At 53.0% G+C, this 19,910-nt stretch overlaps 2 long non-coding RNA genes across 2 annotated transcripts; one reads left to right on the top strand and one right to left on the bottom strand.

Moving 5' to 3' along the window:
* The first annotated feature begins 5,545 nt into the window (after positions 1-5,545).
* LOC139437579 (uncharacterized) lies at positions 5,546-6,936 on the top strand. Its single transcript, XR_011647415.1, has 2 exons — positions 5,546-6,015; positions 6,450-6,936. It is a non-coding gene; the product is annotated as an uncharacterized lncRNA (long non-coding RNA).
* A 1,689-nt stretch (positions 6,937-8,625) lies between these two features.
* Positions 8,626-13,711, bottom strand: LOC131276020 (uncharacterized). The gene is made up of 3 exons (XR_009183498.2): positions 13,493-13,711; positions 13,167-13,355; positions 8,626-10,515 (listed from the first exon to the last, which is right to left on the bottom strand). It is a non-coding gene; the product is annotated as an uncharacterized lncRNA (long non-coding RNA).
* Positions 13,712-19,910: the final 6,199 nt, after the last annotated feature.

The raw sequence follows: 19,910 nt of genomic DNA, 5'->3' as shown, positions 1-19,910 counted from the left end.
AGGCGTGAGCAAATGCCTGCAGCCTCTTCCGCTTTGCTGCCCAGAAGCTGCAACTTTAAGCCACGTCTGTTTACACTGGGGCCTCTTTAACCCTTGTATCAGTCAGTGTTCCACACAGAAACGGAACCTGTGTAGAAACAGGATCTATTTATCTATCATCATTCTCTCTACTACCTATCTATCTACCTACTTATCCATCCATCTATCCATCCATCCATTATCCATCTATCTGTCTACCTATCTGGCTAGCTAGCCGGCCATTTATCTATTTTAAGGAACTGGCCCTCACAGTTGTGGGGGCTGGCAGGCTGGAAACTCAGTTAAGAGTTGATGTAGTTGGGAAGTGGATGTGGCTCAAGCGATTGGGCACCTGCCTACCACACACGAGCTCCCTGGTTTGGTTTCCGGTGCCTCCTAAAGAAGACAGTGAGCTGATGCAACAGACAGGGGTGGCGAGCTGACACAAGATGATGCAACAAGAGACAAGGGGAAAAACATAACGAGACACAACAAAGCAGGAGCAGAGGTGGCTTAAGCAATTAGGCGCCTCCCTCCCACATCAGAAGTCCTGGGTTTAGTTCCTGGTGCCTCCTAAAGAAACAAAGAAGACAAAGAGACACAGCAAGTGCAAACAACGAGGGGGTGGGGAGAGATAAATAAAATAAACAAAAAAAATATGATTATAATAGGGTGATATTTGGGCAAAAATACAACCAAGCCAAACTATGGACTGTAGGGTATATTACTGCTCTCCTATCAAATGATTTAAAAAAAGAGTTGATGTAGTCTTAAGGCAGAATTTCTTCTCAGAGAAATCTCAGGCGTTGGCTATTAAGTCCTACAAGTAATTGGATAGGGCCCTGCGTTCTGGAAGATAATCTCCTTGACTTAAATTCAACTGACTGTGGCTGCTAACCCATCCATGAAACTCCTTCCCGGCAACATCTAGGCTAGTGTTTGAACAAATAACTGGAGGGAAGTGGGTTTGGCTCAACTGACAGACCGTGGGAGGTCCATGGTTCAAGCCCTGGGCCTCCTTGACCCGTGTGGAGCTGGCCCACGCGCAGTGCTGATGTGCGCAAGGAGTGCCGTGCCACGCAGGGGTGTCCCCGTGTAGGGGAGCCCCACGCGCAAGGAGTGTGCCTGTGAGGAAAGCCGCCCAGCGCGAAAGAAAGTGCAGCCTTCCCAGGAGTGGCGCCGCACACACCGAGAGCTACACAGCAAGATGACACAACAGAAAGAGACACAGATTCCGGGCACTGCTGACAAGAATGCAAGTGGACACGGAAGAACACACAGCGAATGGACACAGAGAGCAGACAAGGGGGGAGGGGAGAGAAAAAAAAAGTCTTTTAAAACAAAACAAAACGAAAACCCCAAGCAACTGGATACCCTGGCCTCGCTAAGTTGCACAAAATTAGCCATCGCAACCCACGCGGCTCCTCACAACGGGAGAGGAGGATTCAGCCCGTTCTCTTTCACCAGCTTCTGTCCTCACCGCCTTCCTCACGGCATGACTGGATCACTCCACTCAGGTGCTTCAAGTTGCCCTTGCAGCTTTAAACAATGTCCGCATGCCTCTGGTTCTTGTTCTCACGACTTTTTTTTTTTAATTTTTAAATTTTGTTTTCACAACTTTTAACAATTTGATTCTGAAAAGCTTTTTAAAACGGATTCCCAGGCAGGCCCAGGAGCCTCTAAAAACAAGAGCCCTCAGGGCGGTTCCGATGCCCTGGCGGGCGGTGGCTCTTCTGGGAGGGCGTAGGGGGGACTTAGCTGGACGTCCAGGCCCGCGGCGGCTCCGGGCTGGCCTGCTGGGGACGGCCCGCGAGGGGAGCACGACTCGCCGGGCCCGGTTCTCACACAGGCCTCTTTGCTACCAGGGCAGGGGGCGCTCGGCAGGGGCCGGGGACGGGGCAGGTGCGCTGAGGAGAAACGAGGGCCATGCCTGGCCAGCCAGCCCCAGGGGTCACCCCCCACTGACCCCGAGCACCTGGTCAGCCCCAGAGGTCACCCCCCCGCTGACCCCGAGCACCTGGTCAGCCCCAGGGGTCACCCCCCGCTGACCCCAAGCACCTGGTCAGCTCAGAGGTCACCACTGGCTGACCCGAGTGCCCTGGTCAGCCCAGGGGTCACCACCACTGACCCAAGAGCCCTGGGCTGCCCCAGGAGTCATTCCCGCTGACCCCGAGCACCTGGTCAGCCCAGGGGTCACCCCCTCTGATGCCGAGCACCTGGTCAGCCCAGGGGTCACCCCCTCTGACGCTGAGCACTTGGTCAGCCCAGGGGTCACTCCCACTGACGCTGAGCACCTGGTCAGCCCAGGGGTCACCCCCGCTGGCCCGAGCGCCCTGGGCTGCCCGTCTGTCTGGGAGGAAAGCCTTCCCCAGCAGCTGTGAGGTCACTCGGCAAGGGCTGCTCTTGACAGAGGGACAACAGCAGTGCTGGGCTGCCCGGGGCCGGGTGCGCCTGCCTGCTGTCGAGGCCGCCCCACGGTGTGCCAGCCATCATCTTGGGCGATGTGATTCCAGAAGCGGGGGTGCAGGAGCCTGCCCAGGGCCTCAGAGACGCTGAAGACGCCCCGGCTCCCGTGGCTAGCACTGCGTTCTAAGTCTCCCTGGGTGGAGGCACCCTCGCCCGGAGAGGCCGTCCAGGACGAGGCGGGCAGCTGCCGCTCGGGGAAGGCGCTGCGCCGGGCGTCCTCAGTCTCGGCCGGTCTTGGCGACAGCGTGCAGTGGTACCGTCCCCTCCCCGAGGCTCAGAGGTGGAATACCACGCTCCCTGGCCTGAGCCCGCGGTGGGGAGGGGGCTGCAGACCCCGGGGTCCCCAGGACCCAAGGGGGATGCTTCCCCCAGACCTGCTCACGGGACTTGGAGGCTGTGGGGAGCAGGCCAGGGGGAACTTCTCTGGAAAATGTGCAAGACCCGCTTCAGGGAAGCGAGCGGAGGGAGGCCTGCAGCAAGCACGGGGGAGGACGCCCCGTCCTGGGGGCAGGGCTGCTGCAGGACTCCCCGACGGCCAGGCCACTGGGACCCCAGAGGGAAAAGCCGAGGGAACGTTCCTTCCTGACGGGTGTGTCCCGGCAAAGGAGTGGGCAGAGAACAATGAGGAGCCACCGCCAGTGATTTCCTCAACCAACGTTGATTGGAAATCATCATGTGACGGGCGCTGTGCTAAGTTCTGGAAGTTGAACGGGAACTTTGCTGAAAAACACATATGAATAGGCAAGTTATCAACGCAGTTTCGCTTTAATGTGAGTGCAATAGCAAATGATCTTGGCTGTATTCTTTTTAAAAATCTATGTATTGTTTTGCATTATTTTTGTAATTTTCCTGTAAGTTTGAAATTATTTCAAAATAAAATGTTAAATATCTTTGCATTGTTTTCAGGCTTATAATTAGAGGTGGTATTAATTCAGTTTTTTAGATTGCCAATAGATAGCTTCATCCTTCTTTTATATATAACACTGGTTTAGTTACCTTGCTAATACTTGGTGTCTGGGACTAATTTTATACTGCCAAAGCATCCTCAGTGGCAGTACCTACTTGCTTTCATAGCTATGGTCAAGAGAAGGTTCAATCGTCCCTGTTAAGAGAGACCCTAGAACTGTACTGCTTGGGGACTGTATGAGTCAGGACGAACAATGCTAGCTGCTGTAACAAACAGGCCTAAAACATCTGAGACTTACCACAATAAAAGTCTATTTTTTATTCAAGTTGGAGACCAGGGAAGGTGCTCTGCTCCATCTTGTCATTGAGGAACTCAGGCTTCTTCCACCTTGTTGTAGCATCTACACACAGACTCCAAGGTCCCTGCAAAGAGGAGGAGAGACGTGGAAAACTCCTGTCTACTCTTAACTGCCCTAACCTGCAAGGGATGTCTACCCCTCGCCTCCTCCTACCGCCCATTGATGAAAACTCCGGATGGAACAGGCTGCAGCGTCCACTTTAGCTGAGTGCCCAGGAAGAGGGAACGGTTTAAGTGGCTCTAGCTGCCTCCCAGTGGCCTTTGGTAACGTCACTAAACTCTCCGTGCTGTTTTTTCCAAACTTCTACAAGCGTGGTGGATAGTCCTGGTCTCTTAGAGGTGTGGTGAGGTGAAGGGAGTTAACGCATGTGAACGCTCCACGCACATTTGCTGTTATTAGGCCTTGCTCCAAGGCACAGGAATGTTTACACCCGTTTAGCTCCTTGCAGTTCACAGAGCATTCTCATGACCTGCACTAATTTGAGCCTTTTAGCCGCCCTGCGTGGTAGGCATTTTACAGCTGAAACGGCTCAGGAGAGGCTGGTAATTGGCGGGTCACAAGGCGGTGAAGGAGCACAGGGCGCTCCTGACGCGGTCCGGTGCTTTTCCTGTCCCTTTGGCCGAGAGCACTTTGGGATGACGCAGTTCGCTGGCCCTGCTCCAAGGCTGCCGAGAAGCTCGCTGAGAGGGTCTGGGTGATGGAGATTGGGGGCGTCCACTCCAGACCCCATACTTGGGGGTCTCATGGAATGTTCCAGAGTATTTTTGACCAAGGTATTACATTTCCTGTAGCGACAGACCTACTGACTGAGGTTTCCGTGAAAAGATTCTCTGCTCTCAGCAGTGAAAATCACATGACAGCTGAGCAGAACTTTCGGTTCAGCTTCCAGACATGTGAATCTGCTTGGGTGCCAAAGCAGGAATGGCAATAGGGAAGTACCCTAATTTTAGATTTCTGAATCTTTTTTTTTTCCTCCAGAAGTAAATTTTATTTCACATTGATAGAAACTGCGAAAAATATTTACGTTTTCCTGCACTACAGCAAACTTTTCAACGGAATATCTTACCATAAATTGGATGTTGCTGATTTTGATAACTGAATGTAACTGTTTATATCCTCAAAGAGAAGGACAATGCATTTGTAAAGGATTTTTAAAAATTTTAAAATCCATTACATAAACATGTGGCTTAAATATTAACGTTCTATATTGTACACTGCTAAATTATTTCCATTCCCTATTTATAAAGATACAATCCCACCATCGTTTTGATCAGTTGGAATACAGCCCCCGGGCAGGCACAGGGGCTGTGGTCGCTGCTGGGTGGCTGCCCGTGGGAAGCGGCAAGTCATTTTTATACCAGCGCACAGTCCACATGGGAGAGAAGGTTCATTACCACGGGCCTGCACATAAACTCTTTTAGTATGAAGTTCTGTTTCTGCTAAGGGAAGCTGAAGAGTCACTCTTCCCACTCAAACGTGTCAGCATTGCTCTACCTCGTTTTAGATACCAGTGAGACCGGCCTTGGGGAATGGTTTAATTTCCCTAGCGATTTCAGAACATTGGCGTCTTTGCTGTAGATGGCAAATAACTGATTTTCAAAAATTAACTGGCCTTGGGAGCAGTAGTTTTAGTTTTCATGAATTTGGCTTTTGCTTGAAGATGTTTTCAGATGCTGTAAATGAACATTGAGACCTAAAATCCTTTGTTTCCCCCCGATGTGTACCTGTCTGAGCTTTTCACCCTTGCTTGTGTATCTGGGGTTCTGTGTCGGCAAGGGACCTCCTCTTCCCGGGCATGGGTGCCTGGGGCTGTAGATCTAAAGCATTTTTTGGTTGTTAAGCATTTCGTCCGTGCGTGCCTGTGGAAGTAGTGGATCAGTCATCAGGGGACACGTGGGCGAGCTGGTGAGTTATCTAAAAAGAGCTGGGAAGGGCTTGAACTTTCCGAGGGGCAGGGCGATGATCTCAGTTAAGTCACAGAGTTAACGTCATCTCAGAGCCAACTAGCACCCAGGTCCCTGCTTAACCACCAGAGTCTTAATTCACCGGTCCACGCCACCCGTCCTCTGAGGCATTCCCAGATGACCCAGAGCAGCTCTTGGAGTAGATGTCAACAAAGATGACACTGGAATTCACCTCATGGGACAGCAGCATCACCCTCTACGTCTGGGGCCAGCGCTAACCACCGCCAAGGTCCTCGTGTTGATGCTGGCCGCCGTCCAGCTCCCCGGCCGACCGGGGGACGGCACGGCCCGAGGCACGGCAGGTGAGGAGCGGGTGGATGGCGTGGCAGGATGGCGTGCCACTTTGAATTAGGTGACGGCAAGAGCGCCTCCTGGGAGCCCTCCGCTCCTGCAGGGGCTCCTCTTGAAGCTGCTTCCTGGGGGTCTTTGGGTGCAGCACTAGGAAGCCGGCTGCACGGATGTGACTCAGTGTCCTGTGATTCCTCCGTGTGAGGCGGGGGTACAGAGGAAGGAGAACAGGTTTGGAGTCCAACAGATAAGAGCTTGAGTTTTGCCTCCGTGGCTTCCTACTCGGTGTGTCCTCTGACAAGTCACTCAGGGTGTTGTTTATTTTTTTAGGACGTACCGGGGATGGAACCCAGGATCTCATCCATGGGAAGGAGCTGCTCAACCACTGAGCTACATCCACTCCCCAATAAGAGTTGGGTTTTTATTTGTTTACTTGTTTGCTTTTCAGGAGGGGCCAGGGATCGAACCCGGGACCTTGTATGTGGGAGGCATGTGCTCAACCACAGCGCTACATCTGCTCCCTCACTCAGGTTTTCCGAGCTTCAGCATCGTCATCTGCATCATCTCTAGGATGGGGAGAGTAGTTACCACACAAAGTGGATAGGAAGGTTAGAAACGACATCTGTAAAGTACCCAGCATAGCGCTTGCTGGGTTGGAGGGGGCATTAATTTGTCGGCGACGTGAGCAGTCGTAATTCCTATCACGGGTGAGGCAGGGTGGTAGATTGAGTTGTGTCTCTCAGGGCGGATGGGGCCGTGGCTTTGGTCTTGGTCCCCGCTCGGGTGGGTGTGGGCCCCGGTAAGTGCGACGTCTTGGAGATGTTACTTTGGCTGAGGTGTGGCCCACCTGAGCCGGGCTGGCGCGAAGTGCGGACTCCTGACGTCCTGTAGGAGCAGCGTGAAAGGCGGACAGAGAGAGATGCCTCGGGGAGCAGCGAAGCTGGGAGCCGACGGGACCAGGGAGAGAGGCGCCGCGCCATGTGCCTGGCACGTGATGGGAGAGCCGAGGACCCCCCGACCGCCCGCCAGCCAGGGGACCCCGACCCCGGGAGCTCAGGCTTCCAGCCTCCGGAGCCCCGAGCCCACCACTTGCTGTTGCTGAGCCAACCCACTGCACGGGCTTCGTTCCGGCAGCCGGGAAACCAACACAGGGTCCCACTAGCCTGGTGGCCACGAGGACAGGGGCGGAGAGGAGGGCTGGCGTAGCAGCGTCGCTGCTGAGACTGCAGATAGTGCCCGCTCTTCCCCCGACTCCTTCCTGCCAGGTCCTGCTTGAACTCTGCGGCTGAAGAGCACGGGGCCTTCCTGGCACACTCACCTCCCAGCAGACCCGAGTGGGCTCAGGGCCAGGCGGCGGTGCATCGGGAGGGGACCAAGCCCCCGTCACTCAGCCCCCGTCACTCGGCCGAGCACAGCGCAGTCTCCCCGCGGCATTGGCAAGAGATCCACTGCAGTATCCGACCTTGGCCCTGCAGAGATGGGCTCTAGCACCTGTCAGGAAAACGTTCCTTATGCCAAGCCAGGCGCCTCGGTGTGGGAGTAAGAGCGAGGTTTAGCAGCCCCACCAACCCGGTTTCACCTGCCGCGAGAACCTGGAGAACGCACCTGACTTCTCCCAGCCTTGGTTTCTCTGACAACAGGGAAGATAATCATGGAGTAGTTGGAAGGGTGAGGTGAGACAGCGAGGGCACGCATGGGCCTCGGGGTTATTCTCGTCATTGGAGAATTTCTTCTCTCTCCTGCCTCTTCCTCCCTTCTGCTAGTTCAGGGGGGGGTTTGGGGTGTGGGAGTTGGTTCTTGGGCAGGGGTTGATGGTGATATTTTTCAAGGATTGAAATGGTAAAAGCAAATTCCTGGCAGGAAGAGACAAACACAAAAAGCCTGCTCAACGTTCCTCTGTAAGCAAAGAGCCTACCTACCCCCGGGTACTTTTCTTCGGCAAGTATTACTGAGAAAGTGTTTGATGGTGCTGGAATGTGCAGAAAATGGGCTGCAACCAGGTGAAAACCAGGCCGTTTTCATAACCCACTTCTCAGTGCACGGTTGGCTGCAGGAGTGAAGAAAGGTTTTCTTTCCACGTGAATGGAGTCTTTCTCAGTCTTGCTATTATTATTTTAGTCCTCGAAAGAGTCTAAATAATCTTAAAATTGGGATTTTAAAACATGATTGACAGAAACAGGGGGCATCACCATCCTAAAATTCTTAAGATGGAGGAATGAACATACATAAGGGGGAAATGCAACTGTGGACTAAAGTAGACTTATTACTATTCTAGCAGTGGAAGAACTTGTAACATTGATAAAAAGACAGTGGTCGCCAGAGGCTCTGAGGGGAGGGACAGGGAGGAATAGGTGGAACACGGGGCGTTTGGGGACACTGGAATTGTTCTGTGTGACGTTGCAATGAGATACAGGCCATCATACCTTTTGTCAAAACCTATAAAAATGTATGGTGCAAATTGTAACCTATAATGTAAACTACAGGCCATGGTTAGTAGCGACGCTTCAATATGTGTTCACCAATTGTAGCAAATGTGCCCCGCTAATGAAGGACGTTGTGAAATGTGGAAGTGTGGGAGGGGGCGGAGGTGGGCTATATGGGAATCTCTATTTTTTTCTTTAAAGATTCATTTTATTTATTTACCTCTTCCCACCCCCTTGTTGTTTGCCCTTGCTATATCTTTTCATCTTCCTTGTTTCTTTAGAACCTCTGATAAGGGAGGGAGGTGCCTGATCGCTTGAGCCTCCTCTGTTCCCCGCTTTTGTTGTGTCTCTCATTATGTTTTTATCTTCCTGTGTGTCTTGTTGTGTCATCGTGCTGTGCCAGCTGGCCACGCCTGCCCGTCGTGCCAACTTGCTGTCTTCTTTAGGAGGCATGGGGAATTGAACCGGGGGCCCCCGTGTGGTAGGCAGGAGCTCAATTGCTTGAGGCATATTTGCTTCCCCCTACCCTGTATTTTCAATGTATCATTTATGGAATCTAAAGCTTCTTTAAAAATAAAATAAAAAACCAAAAAACCAACTAAGCAAACCAAACAGCCCGGCCGAGGGCCTTTCGAGTGGCAGGAGCTGTGCCTGGCTGGAGACCTGGGGGAGCGCCTGCAGGCTCTGCCCCCACAGAGGTCGGCCTGCAGCGTCCTGTAAAGTCCGTTCTCGCAAGGCTGGCGGAGCGTCAGTCCCCACTGCGATGACACCCCGGCCGGTGGCCATGCCCTCCCCGTGAGTAGCGCGGGGTCCTTGTCCCCCAGGCCGCTCGGAGCCTCCTGACACGGAGCTGGAGCTCTGCCTCCCTCTCCCCTCTTCGCTCTCCCCGATTCTGCTGCAGCTTCCTGCCGCATCCTTCCTGGCGGCTGGCCCCGCGTGCCTGCTCCACGCTCACGGGGTGCCGTTCCCAGATCTGCCCTCACCCTGGCCCGGCTTCTAGCCATTTTGTCATTATTTCTTTTTTCTTTTTTTTTTCTTTTTAAAGATTTTAAAAATTTGTTTATTTCTCCCCCCCCTCCCCCGCCTCACCCCGGTTGTCTGTTCTCTGTGTCTATTTGCTGCATTTTCTTCTTTGTCCGCTTCTGTTGTTGTCAGCGGCATGGGAATCTGTGTTTCTTTTTGTTGTGTCATCTTGCTGTGTCAGTTCTTCGTGTGTGCAGCGCCATTCCCGGGCAGGCTGCACTTTCTTTCGCGCTGGGCGGCTCTCCTTACGGGGCGCACTCCTTGCGCGTGGGGCTCCCCTACGCGGGGGACACCCCTGCGTGGCACGGCACTCCTTGCGCGCATCAGCACTGCGCATGGGCCAGCTCCACACGGGTCAAGGAGGCCTGGGGTTTGAACCGCGGACCTCCCATGTGGTAGACGGATGCAGCCTTGTCATCATTTCTTAAAAGTCCAGCCTCCAGGGTGGACCCACCCCTGGACCCAGAGAGAGGACGGCGGCCTGGGGAGAGGGTGCAGCGGTCCCCATGAAGGCATGGGTGCCGCTCCCTCGGCGAGCAACCGGCTCAGTGGCACTCAAAAGAAGGCAAGAGCTGTTTTCTTGACATTTCTGAGGTCCAGACTCTTCACTGCGCCACTCGACGCCCCGCTTCTCTCCACGTGGGCGACGTGGTGCCGCGGGTCTCTCGCCGCCTTGAGCATGATGAGTGAAAACCCTAGTGACCGTAACACTTACATAAGGTGCCACGTGACGCGAGGCTCCCGCCATACCGTCTGCCTCCTTCTCACGAGTCTTAAGGAAATCAGAGCTAATCTCGGGAAGCGGATGTGGCTCAAGTGATAGAGCTTCCACCTACCACATGGGAGGACCTGGGTTCCATCCCTGGGGCCTCCTGGTGAAAAAGAAGAGAAAGCGTGCCCGCGTGGTGAGCCAGTGCCTGTGTGAGTGACGCAGGAAGATGATGACACATCAGAGGAGAGACAAGGAGAGTCAAGGTGAAGCGCAGCAGAAACAAGGAATTGATGTGGTGCAATTGACAGGGAGCCTCTCTCCACATCAGAGGTCCCCGGGATCCATCTCGGCAAATCCTAGAGGAGAGAAAATGATAAGACAATACAGCAAAAAACAGCATGATGGGAGGAGGGGAAGGGGGGGAAATAAATAAATAAATAAATCTTTTAAAAAAAAAAGAGCTAATCTCCTCGTTCTCTAGGTGAAGAAGCCGCAGCCCAGAGAGGTTAAGGGTTCAGCTCAGGCCACGCAGCTAGTGCGCGAGCGGCCGTCAGACTCCAGCCCGCGTCTGATAGCCACGGCCCTTTCTATTGTTCCCTGTGGCCAGGACGGACAGGGACAGCGTTTGGGACAGCGGCAAAGACATCAGGGAGAGGCGCAGGAGGAGCGGGAGAGGGGCCCGGGACACCCCAAGCGGTGTGAAGGAAGGACGGGGCGCAGAGGGAGGAGCAGCGAGAGGAGCCGGCCCTGGGCCACGGCCGTCCTCGCGGGGGCCCTGCGCGGGGGCCGGCTCAGCCCCGGGCGGGGGAGAGGGCGCCATGTCCCTGCCACCCGCCGCGCCCTCGCCGCGGCCCCGCGTGCCCCCCGTCACTCGGGTCCCGCCTCTCGGTCCCAGCCGGCCTCCTCCGGGCCCTGCCTGGGTCTCTCCGGATCCCGCTCTCGGAGGTCCAGCTCGCCTGGACTCTCTCCTCCGACCCTCCAGGGCGGCCCCTGCCTCGGCCCCGAGGCACTGCCCTGCGTTGACCGCCTTTTGTGGAGAGGGAAACTGAGGCTCTTGAGCCATGAAATCACTTGCTGAAGCCCTTCCGGTTGGCCCTGGGCCCGGCCAGGCTTTGGAACCGGGCCTCTCAGCCCCGGCTGTCCCCGAGCCTGCGAGTGTGTCCGTGCCAGGCCCGGCGCGTCCCCTTCCTCCGCTGGTCTGCACTCTGACTCTGGTGAAATGGCGTTACTGAGGGACAGCCATCAGTGTCAGGTCACCTGAGCTCCTTGGGGCAGAGAGGAGGGGAGAGGACGAGAAGCAGCGGGGAAGAGGGGTGAGGGGGAGAAGGGGTACAAGCCGAGGCTGAGTCGGAGCAGCGCCCAGGACTCCGGCTCGCTGCGTTTCCTTGGGCCTCAGATCCCTCTTTAGAGAGAGCCCCTCCTTCCACGAAGGCCTGCAGGACCCTGGGCCGGGATTTACCTCAGGCCAGGGCCGGGCTTTACCTCAGGCCAGGGCGGGGATTTACCTCAGGTGAGGGCGGGGATTTACCTCAGGCCAGGGCCGGGATTTACCTCAGGCCAGGGCCGGGATTTACCTGAGGCCAGGGCCGGGCTTTACCTCAGGCCAGGGCCGGGATTTACCTCAGGCCAGGGCGGGGATTTACCTCAGGTGAGGGCAGGGATTTACCTCAGGTGAGGGCGGGGATTTACCTCAGGTGAGGGCGGGGATTTACCTCAGGCCAGGGCCGGGATTTACCTCAGGCCAGGGCCGGGCTTTACCTCAGGCCAGGGCCGGGCTTTACCTCAGGCCAGGGCCGGGATTTACCTCAGGCCAGGACTGGGATTTACCTCAGGCCAGGGCCGGGATTTACCTGAGGCCAGGGCCGGGATTTACCTCAGGCGAGGGCCGGGCTTTACCTCAGGCCAGGGCCGGGCTTTACCTCAGGCCAGGGCCGGGATTTACCTGAGGCCAGGGCCGGGATTTACCTGAGGCCAGGGCGGGGATTTACCTCAGGCCAGGGTGGGGATTTACCTCAGGCCAGGGCCGGGCTTTACCTCAGGCGAGGGCCGGGCTTTACCTCAGGCCAGGGCCGGGCTTTACCTCAGGCCAGGGCCGGGATTTACCTGAGGCCAGGGCCGGGATTTACCTGAGGCCAGGGCGGGGATTTACCTCAGGCGAGGGCCGGGATTTACCTCAGGCGAGGGCCGGGATTTATCTCAGGCCAGGACTGGGATTTACCTCAGGCCAGGCCGGAGATTTACCTCAGGCCAGGGCCGGGCTTTACCTCAGGCCAGGGCCGGGCTTTACCTCAGGCCAGGCCGGGGATTTACCTCAGGCCAGGGCCGGGCTTTACCTCAGGCCAGGGCCGGACTTTACCTCAGGCCAGGACTGGGATTTACCTCAGGCCAGGGCGGGGATTTACCTCAGGCCAGGGCCGGGCTTTACCTGAGGCCAGGGCCGGGATTTACCTGAGGCCAGGGCCGGGATTTACCTCAGGCCAGGGCCGGGCTTTACCTCAGGCGAGGGCCGGGATTTACCTCAGGCGAGGGCGGGGATTTACCTCAGGCCAGGGCGGGGATTTACCTCAGGCGAGGGCCGGGCTTTACCTGAGGCCAGGGCTGGGATTTACCTCAGGCCAGGGCCGGGCTTTACCTGAGGCCAGGGCTGGGATTTACCTCAGGCCAGGGCCGGGCTTTACCTGAGGCCAGGGCTGGGATTTACCTCAGGCCAGGGCCGGGCTTTACCTGAGGCCAGGGCTGGGATTTACCTCAGGTGAGGGCAGGGATTTACCTCAGGCCAGGGCCGGGCTTTACCTGAGGCCAGGGCTGGGATTTACCTCAGGTGAGGGCAGGGATTTACCTCAGGCCTTCCAGAAGGGGCTTCCCCACTGGCCCCTCGGCACGACCCAGGTTTGGCTTTCGAATGGGCCGCCCCACTGGGACCAGAGCTTGGCCTCTGAGCCTTCCATCGCCCCCCCGGGCGCCGCCAGCCTGAGGCCTGCAGGCTGCCGAACGCCCTGCTCAGAACCTGGTCTGTCTTCCGAGAAGCAGCTGGAAACCCTGTGGCTGCTCTTTCGAAACTGCCCGGCCGTGGAGGAGGCGGTGGGGGCGGAGGGGAGGCCGCTCGCTGAGTCACTCCACCAAAACTGGGAGCTCCGCGGGCGCAGGTGGGTGCCCTCAGGCCGAGACTTGGGCCTCCGGGTTCCCCATACGGTTTCTGTTCATGAAAGAAAAGAAATTAAAGGAGAATATGATTCAGCCGGAAGTTGATAAAAAATGTTGACCGGCTGCCATTACGCCTGGCGTGGCTAAAAGCCCTGCAGTAAATAGTCGGTGGAGTTTTGAAAGGCTGACCTGCCATTTGAGCTGGTATGCCTCTTCCTTTCCAGAACGGTCCCAGATGGCTGTGGGCGCAAGGGCAAGCCAATCTCGCTTGCTGTAGTCGTCACAGCGAATTCTTATTTCTGCCTCAGAGGGCAAAGGGCTTTGGAATTTTTCCAAGAATAGATTTTATTTTATTTTTTTTTAAGATTTATTTTTTGTTTATTTTTCTCCTCTCCCCTCCCAGTTGTCTGCTCTCTGTGTCCATTCCTTGTTTGTTCTTCTGTGTCCGCTTGCATTCTTGTCGGCGGCATGGGAATCTGTGTCTCTTTTTGTTGCATCATCTTGCTGCGTCAGCTCTCGGTGTGTGCGGCGCCACTCATGGGCAGGACGCACTTTCTTTCACGCTGGGCGGCTCTCCTTACGGGTGCACTCCTTGCGTGTGGGGCTCCCCTATGCGGGGGACACCCCTGTGTGGCAGGGCACTCCTTGCGCGCATCAGCACTGTGCATGGGCCAGCTCCACACGGGTCAAGGAGGCCCCGGGTACTGAATCCTGGACCTCCCATGTGGTAGGCAGATGCCCTATCCATTGAGCCAATTCTCCTTCCCAAGAATAGATTTTAAAATATATGTTATATACAAATAACAAACAAATATAAACTAACAGTCAACAGCGACTTCAGTGCACTATGCCATTCTAAGAAGGTGACTGTTCTAGAGATGAGGAAACTGAGGCACAGGAGAGAAACAGGATGAACAGCGTTTTGGGAGGAGGGACGAGGCCTGGCACGTCCGCGGCCAGCCTGGAGGCCGTGGGGGCGGTGGAGGAAAGGAGGCCTGGGAACGTGCCAGCGCGGCCTGCGTCTGAGGAACTGGCAGCAAGGCCGCGAATGCTCTGCCGCGCCAGTGCCCTCCCCTCTCTCCCTTTCTCCCCAGGCACCAGGTCGGCCAGGGGCAAAGGCCGCTCTTCCCTGGGCCCCTGTGGGTCCTTGCGGTGTGGCGCGCTCGCCCTTTCGAAGCTGATTCTCGGCCCTGCTCTGCCGGCTTTGTGGCTCTCAGGACTAAGGCACAAAACCGGGCAGGCCGAGGGGCGGGTGGTGGGCTGCTCCTCCCCGGGCCCGCTCGGCCGGCCCTGCCCTGCCCGGGCGTCACGCCGAGGGGAGAGCTGCGTCTGCGGCCCAGGACACCCAAACGTGGGCCCAGATTCGCGGGACGCCAGGGTGTGGCTGTCCCTAAAGCCGTGGGGTCCAACTGTGGCCTGAAGTCCAGCACGGAGACGCGAGGGGGAACTGGAGCAGGAGCCCAAGGAGGATGGCCTTGGAGATTTTAGGCAATTTGGAGCACTGCTTACCACACAACACAAAGCAGAAGTGTGGACGGGACGATCATAGCTAGGGAAAAAGAAAACCAGGGGGAAAGGAAGGCTACGAGCTCAGACACAAACAGGGCGGCGTGACTACCTCTCAGAATTTCTTTAGTGAGTTTATAGTCACTTCTATGGAAAGATTGATCATAAAACTGAATAAAGGAAATCCAGATTTTGAAGCAAATGTTTTTTTGCAAATAGGAACTTTCAAGCACAATTTGACAAAGCCATGGTTTAGGGAAGGGAACTGGTGGTTTCCGCGTTCTCTTTCCTCCCTGAGTTTGCTGTTTTCCTTGGCTGCCTCTGGGACCTGACGGAGGAGGGCTGCTGGCTTAGTCTGCTCCGGGCGCACAGGCCAGTTCTGGTCCCAGGGGGACCTAAGGGCAGAGTGAAGGGCTGGGGTGGGACTAAAGAGAGCCAGCTGTGACACGGGCCTAGTCCACGCCGAGGCGGGAGAGAGCGCCCATCCCACGTGCTAAGCAACCGGGCTGGTGTCTTCAGAGCCCTTACCAAGGAGCTTTTATTTTTGGTAATTTTACTTCCTCTCTGTTGCCCCCCCAGTGACCTCAAGGTCTTCTGACCTGGAGTCACATGCCCTTATCTTCTTGGAAATTGTTGTTTGAGCTTTCCAAAGTCAACCCTGCCTCGACTCTGGCAGGAGATGATAAACAGGCAGGGAAGAGGAAGGGGTCTTGCTGGGGCAAACAGAATCCTGGTGGAGCCTCTTATTTAAAAAAAAAATTGAGTCATTTTAATGTCTTCCATGAATTATCTGGTCACAGTTTTGGTCCATTTTGCTTTTGGCACTTTTTACCTCTTTTTTAAAATTTAATGTTTCAATATACTATTTTTTAGAGCCATCTTAGGTGTACAGAAAAGTTGTGCTGGAAGTGCAGAGAATTCCCACATACCTCTCTCCCTCGCTGCCCCATGATTTCCCCTGTTAAGAACATCTTACATTAGTGTGGTACAAATTGATACAACACCTGTACATTATTATTGACTGCAGTCCATGGTTCACATCAGAGTTCATTCTTTGTGTTGGCCATTCTATGTTTTTTGCTTATTTTAGAAGGTAGTGGGGATTGAACCCTGGACTTTGTACATGGCAAGCGGGCGCTCCACCACTGAGCTCCTCTCTATGGGTTTTGACAAATGTGTCATGTCATATATCTATAATTATAGTATCTTACAGAAGAGTCTCACTGCCCTAAATCGTCCTCATGCTCCAGCTGCTGAACTCCCTTTCCTGAATCTCTGGCAACCACTGATTTTTTACCGTCTTTATAGTTTTGGCTTAGAAGCATGTGGTTGAAATCATACAGCATGTAGCTTTTTCAGACTGACTTCCTTCATTCAGCAATATGTATTTAAGCTTCTTGCATTTCTTTTTGTAGCTTGCTAGCTCTCTCTTTTTTTAGGAGGTATTTTTTTCAGAGTATTTATATCTTAGAGCAAAGGCAGTTTACTTTCTTCCTTCCCAGTCTGTGTACCTTTTTATTTTTTTTCCTTGCCTTGTTGCATTAGTTCAAACTTCAGTATGATGTTGAACAGGAATGGTGAGAGGGGATCTCCTTGCTTTGTTCCCAATCTTAGGGGGAAATACCCAGTTCTCACCATTAGGTATGATGTTAGTTGTAGGTTTTATTTACAATTGTTCTTTATCAAGTGGAGGATGTTCACTTCTATATCTAGTTTGTGTAGAGTTTTATTTATTTAGTTATTCATTTAACCATGAATGGGTATTGGTTTTTGTCAAGTGACTTCCTTGCATCTATGGATATGATGATGTGATTTTTTCCCCCTGAGCCTGTTGATATGATAGATTGCATTAGTTGATTTTTGAATGTCAAACCAACCTTGCATACCTGGCATAAATTTTATGGTGTATAATTATTTTTATACATTGTTGAGTTTGATTTGCCAATATATTTTTGAGGATTTTTGCATTATTTTCATGAGATACATTGGTCAGTAATTTTCCTTCGTAGTGATGTCTTTATCTGATTTTGGTATTAGGGGAATGCCTGTCCCACAGAATGAGTTAGGATGGGTTTGCTCTACTACTGTTTTCTAGTAGAGTTTGTAGAGAATTTGGTATAATTTCTTCTTTAATGTTTGGTAAAAATCACCAGTGAGACCATCTGAGCCTTGTGCTTTCTGGTTTGAAAGGCTATTAATTGTTGATTCAATTTCTTTTATCGATATAGGTCTATTCAGATTATCTATTTCTTCTTGTGTGAGTTTTAGAACACCGTGCATTTCAAGTAATTGGTCCAATTCATCTAAGTTATCAGATTTGTGGTCATAGGGTTGTTCATAATATTTCTTTATTATCCTTTTAATGTCTATGGGATTGGCTGTGGTGACACTGACCTTCTGGTTTTAGCCCCCAGCAGAGGAAGCCCCGCTCTGCAGAAGCTCCTGGCACAGTCCCTTCAATTCTTTTAGGAGCATCTGGTTAGTACTTTAGGATTTACAAAGCACCTCCAAGCACAGACTCCTATTTGACCCTTAAAACAGTCCTTTCGGTAACTATTTTCAAGGCCATTTTACAGAGAAGATCCATCTTTAAGTGGGGAGTTAGGGTGAGAAAAGTCTGTTAAGGGACAAGAACCAGTATTTATTAGGTATCTCCCATGAGCTTAGAACTGCACTAATTACTTAATATACGTTTCAACCTTTAAATAAACTTGTGGGATGAGTAATATTTTCACTCCTTTTTTTTTAAAATTAGACAACTGAGTCTCAAAGACGAATGTCCAGTGACACAGCAGTGAGTGAGAGCAGAAACTCAAACTCAGCACTTTGTCTCGTGTTTCCTGCTTTTGCCCATCACTACATATTTTAGTTATCTTTTGTTGTGCAACAAATTATGCTTAGACTTTGTGGTTTAAAACAGCAACCATTTCTTAGTCACAGCTCCTAGCAATTGGGCTGGTCTGGCTCCCAGTGTCTCGTGGTACCTGAGACTAGATGACAGTCAGGACAGCAGTCAGCTGATGCTTGGCTAGGGCTGAGGATCTGCTTGGCCAGGGCTGGAGGACCTGCTTGGCCAGGGCTGGAGGATCTGCTTGGCCAGGGCTGGAGGACCTGCTTGGCCAGGGCTGGAGGATCTGCTTGGCCAGGGCTGGAGGACCTGCTTGGCCAGGGCTGGAGGATCTGCATCCACAGGCCTCCCACACATGCTGGCAGGCTAGTGCTGGCTGTTGGCAAGAGGCCTCAGTTTCTCTCTACCTGGGCTTCTTGAGTGTCCTTGTTATAGGACAGCTCCTTCCAGAATGAGGAGATCAGGAGAGAGCAAGGCAGAAGCCGCATGTCTTTTATGAGCTTGACTCAGAAGTCACACGCTGTGGTTTCTGCAATAGCCCATTGGTGCCGAGCCCTATTCAGTGTGGGAGAGTACCTCCCAGGATGGTGGGAAGGCAGCTTGGGGGCTGATTCAATACTACTCGTGTTGCCACCCAGTGCGGAATGTCAAGTGATAGTGTTTTCTTTGTGTTCACTGGTGTAGCAGTTTGTTACAGTTTGTGAATTCCAGAAATAGAAATTGGATTATGTTTCTGAACTGGTCTGTTCCTCTGGGTACATTAGATTGGACTGGATTCAGAGGTTTTACTCTTATTTGATTAAATAACGATTAAGGCTTTCATTGGGCCATGTCAGTGGACACAGAGAAAATGACATGGCAGAGGAGAAAGCTGGAGCCCTGGGAAGTAAATACACAGAGAAGCAGATATGTGAGGAAAGAGGGAAGGCTCCATTAGACATGGCAGAGGCCCTGGAAAGAGAGATGAGCCGCTCACCTCACAGTTCACAGCTGGCCTTGTGGAGAGCGCAGAGCAGCTAAGCCAGAGAGCAGCGAGCCCCATGAGAGACGCGCCTTATCCCAGCCTCCAGCTGAGACTGGAAGAAGCAGGGGCCACGGAGCCTTAAGAGGAAGAGGAAGCCTGAGCCCTGGCAGACGTCGGCAGCCATCTTGCTGCAACACGTGGCAAAAGGCTTTCGTGAGGAAGGAACTTACGCTTTACGGCCTGGTAACTGCAAGCTCCTACCCCAAATAAACACCCTTTATAAAAGCCAACAAATTTCTGGTACTTGGCATTGGCACTCCTCTGGCTGACTAATACAACTGGGTTCAGAATCTGGTAGCATGAAACCTTCAGGCTTCCATGATTTTATAGTAAAAACTAGATTGAAGGGCTTTTGTCGACCAATAATGTAAATACTGGAAAGGATTAACACAAACATAGGTAGGATTTTTGTTTTGAGATAACTGATGAATTAGTTTGTTTAAACATTCATTACATTTTAGAAAAGAACATTTTCCAATACAGCCAAATTAATATTACCATACTTAAAAATATTAATTCCTTCATATCACCTAATATCCAATTTAAGTAGTCTGCAAATATCCTTTTCGTTTGGTTTGTACGGAACCATGCAAAATTTCTTTAAATCTAGATTAGTCCCTTTTATCACAGCCCTGACTTGGGAAGATCCTGAGCAAATGGCTCTGTAGAATGCCCCCTTTCTGGGCTTGTTTAATTGCCCTGTGTCACTGAGCTTGTTTCTCTATCTCCTGAATTTCCTATGAACTGGAAGTTGGATCAAAAAGCTTGATAGATTGTTAATGTTTTTATCTCTAATACGTCATGGGGGATGTACTTCATATATCTGCATATCAACAGACATAAGTTCTGGTTGTGCCTTCATTAGAGCTGGTTAGAATGATGCCTGGACTAGGAGGTGAAAATTTGATTTCCCCATTGGACAGCTCTGTTTTCCCCATTATGGCTAGAAAGTAATGAGGCAGGGAAGCAGATGTGGTTCAAGCAATGGGGCTCCCGTCTACCATATAGGAAGTCCAGGGTTCGATGCCCAGGGCCTCCTGGTGGAGGCGAGCTGGCCCATGTGGTGAGCTGCCCCACGCAGGAGTGCTGCCCTGTGCAAAAGTGCTGGCCCACATGGAGAGCTGGTGCAGCAAGATGATGCAACAAAAGGAGACACAGAGGAGAGACAATAAGAGACACGGCAGATCAAGGAGCTGAGGTGGCGCAAGAGAATGATCACCTCTCTCCCA

Source organism: Dasypus novemcinctus, chromosome 25 (assembly GCF_030445035.2).
Source record: "Dasypus novemcinctus isolate mDasNov1 chromosome 25, mDasNov1.1.hap2, whole genome shotgun sequence".
Lineage (NCBI taxonomy): Eukaryota > Metazoa > Chordata > Mammalia > Cingulata > Dasypodidae > Dasypus > Dasypus novemcinctus.
Note: the sequence above shows the minus strand (reverse complement) of the source record. Positions and strands in the feature narration are given on the sequence as shown.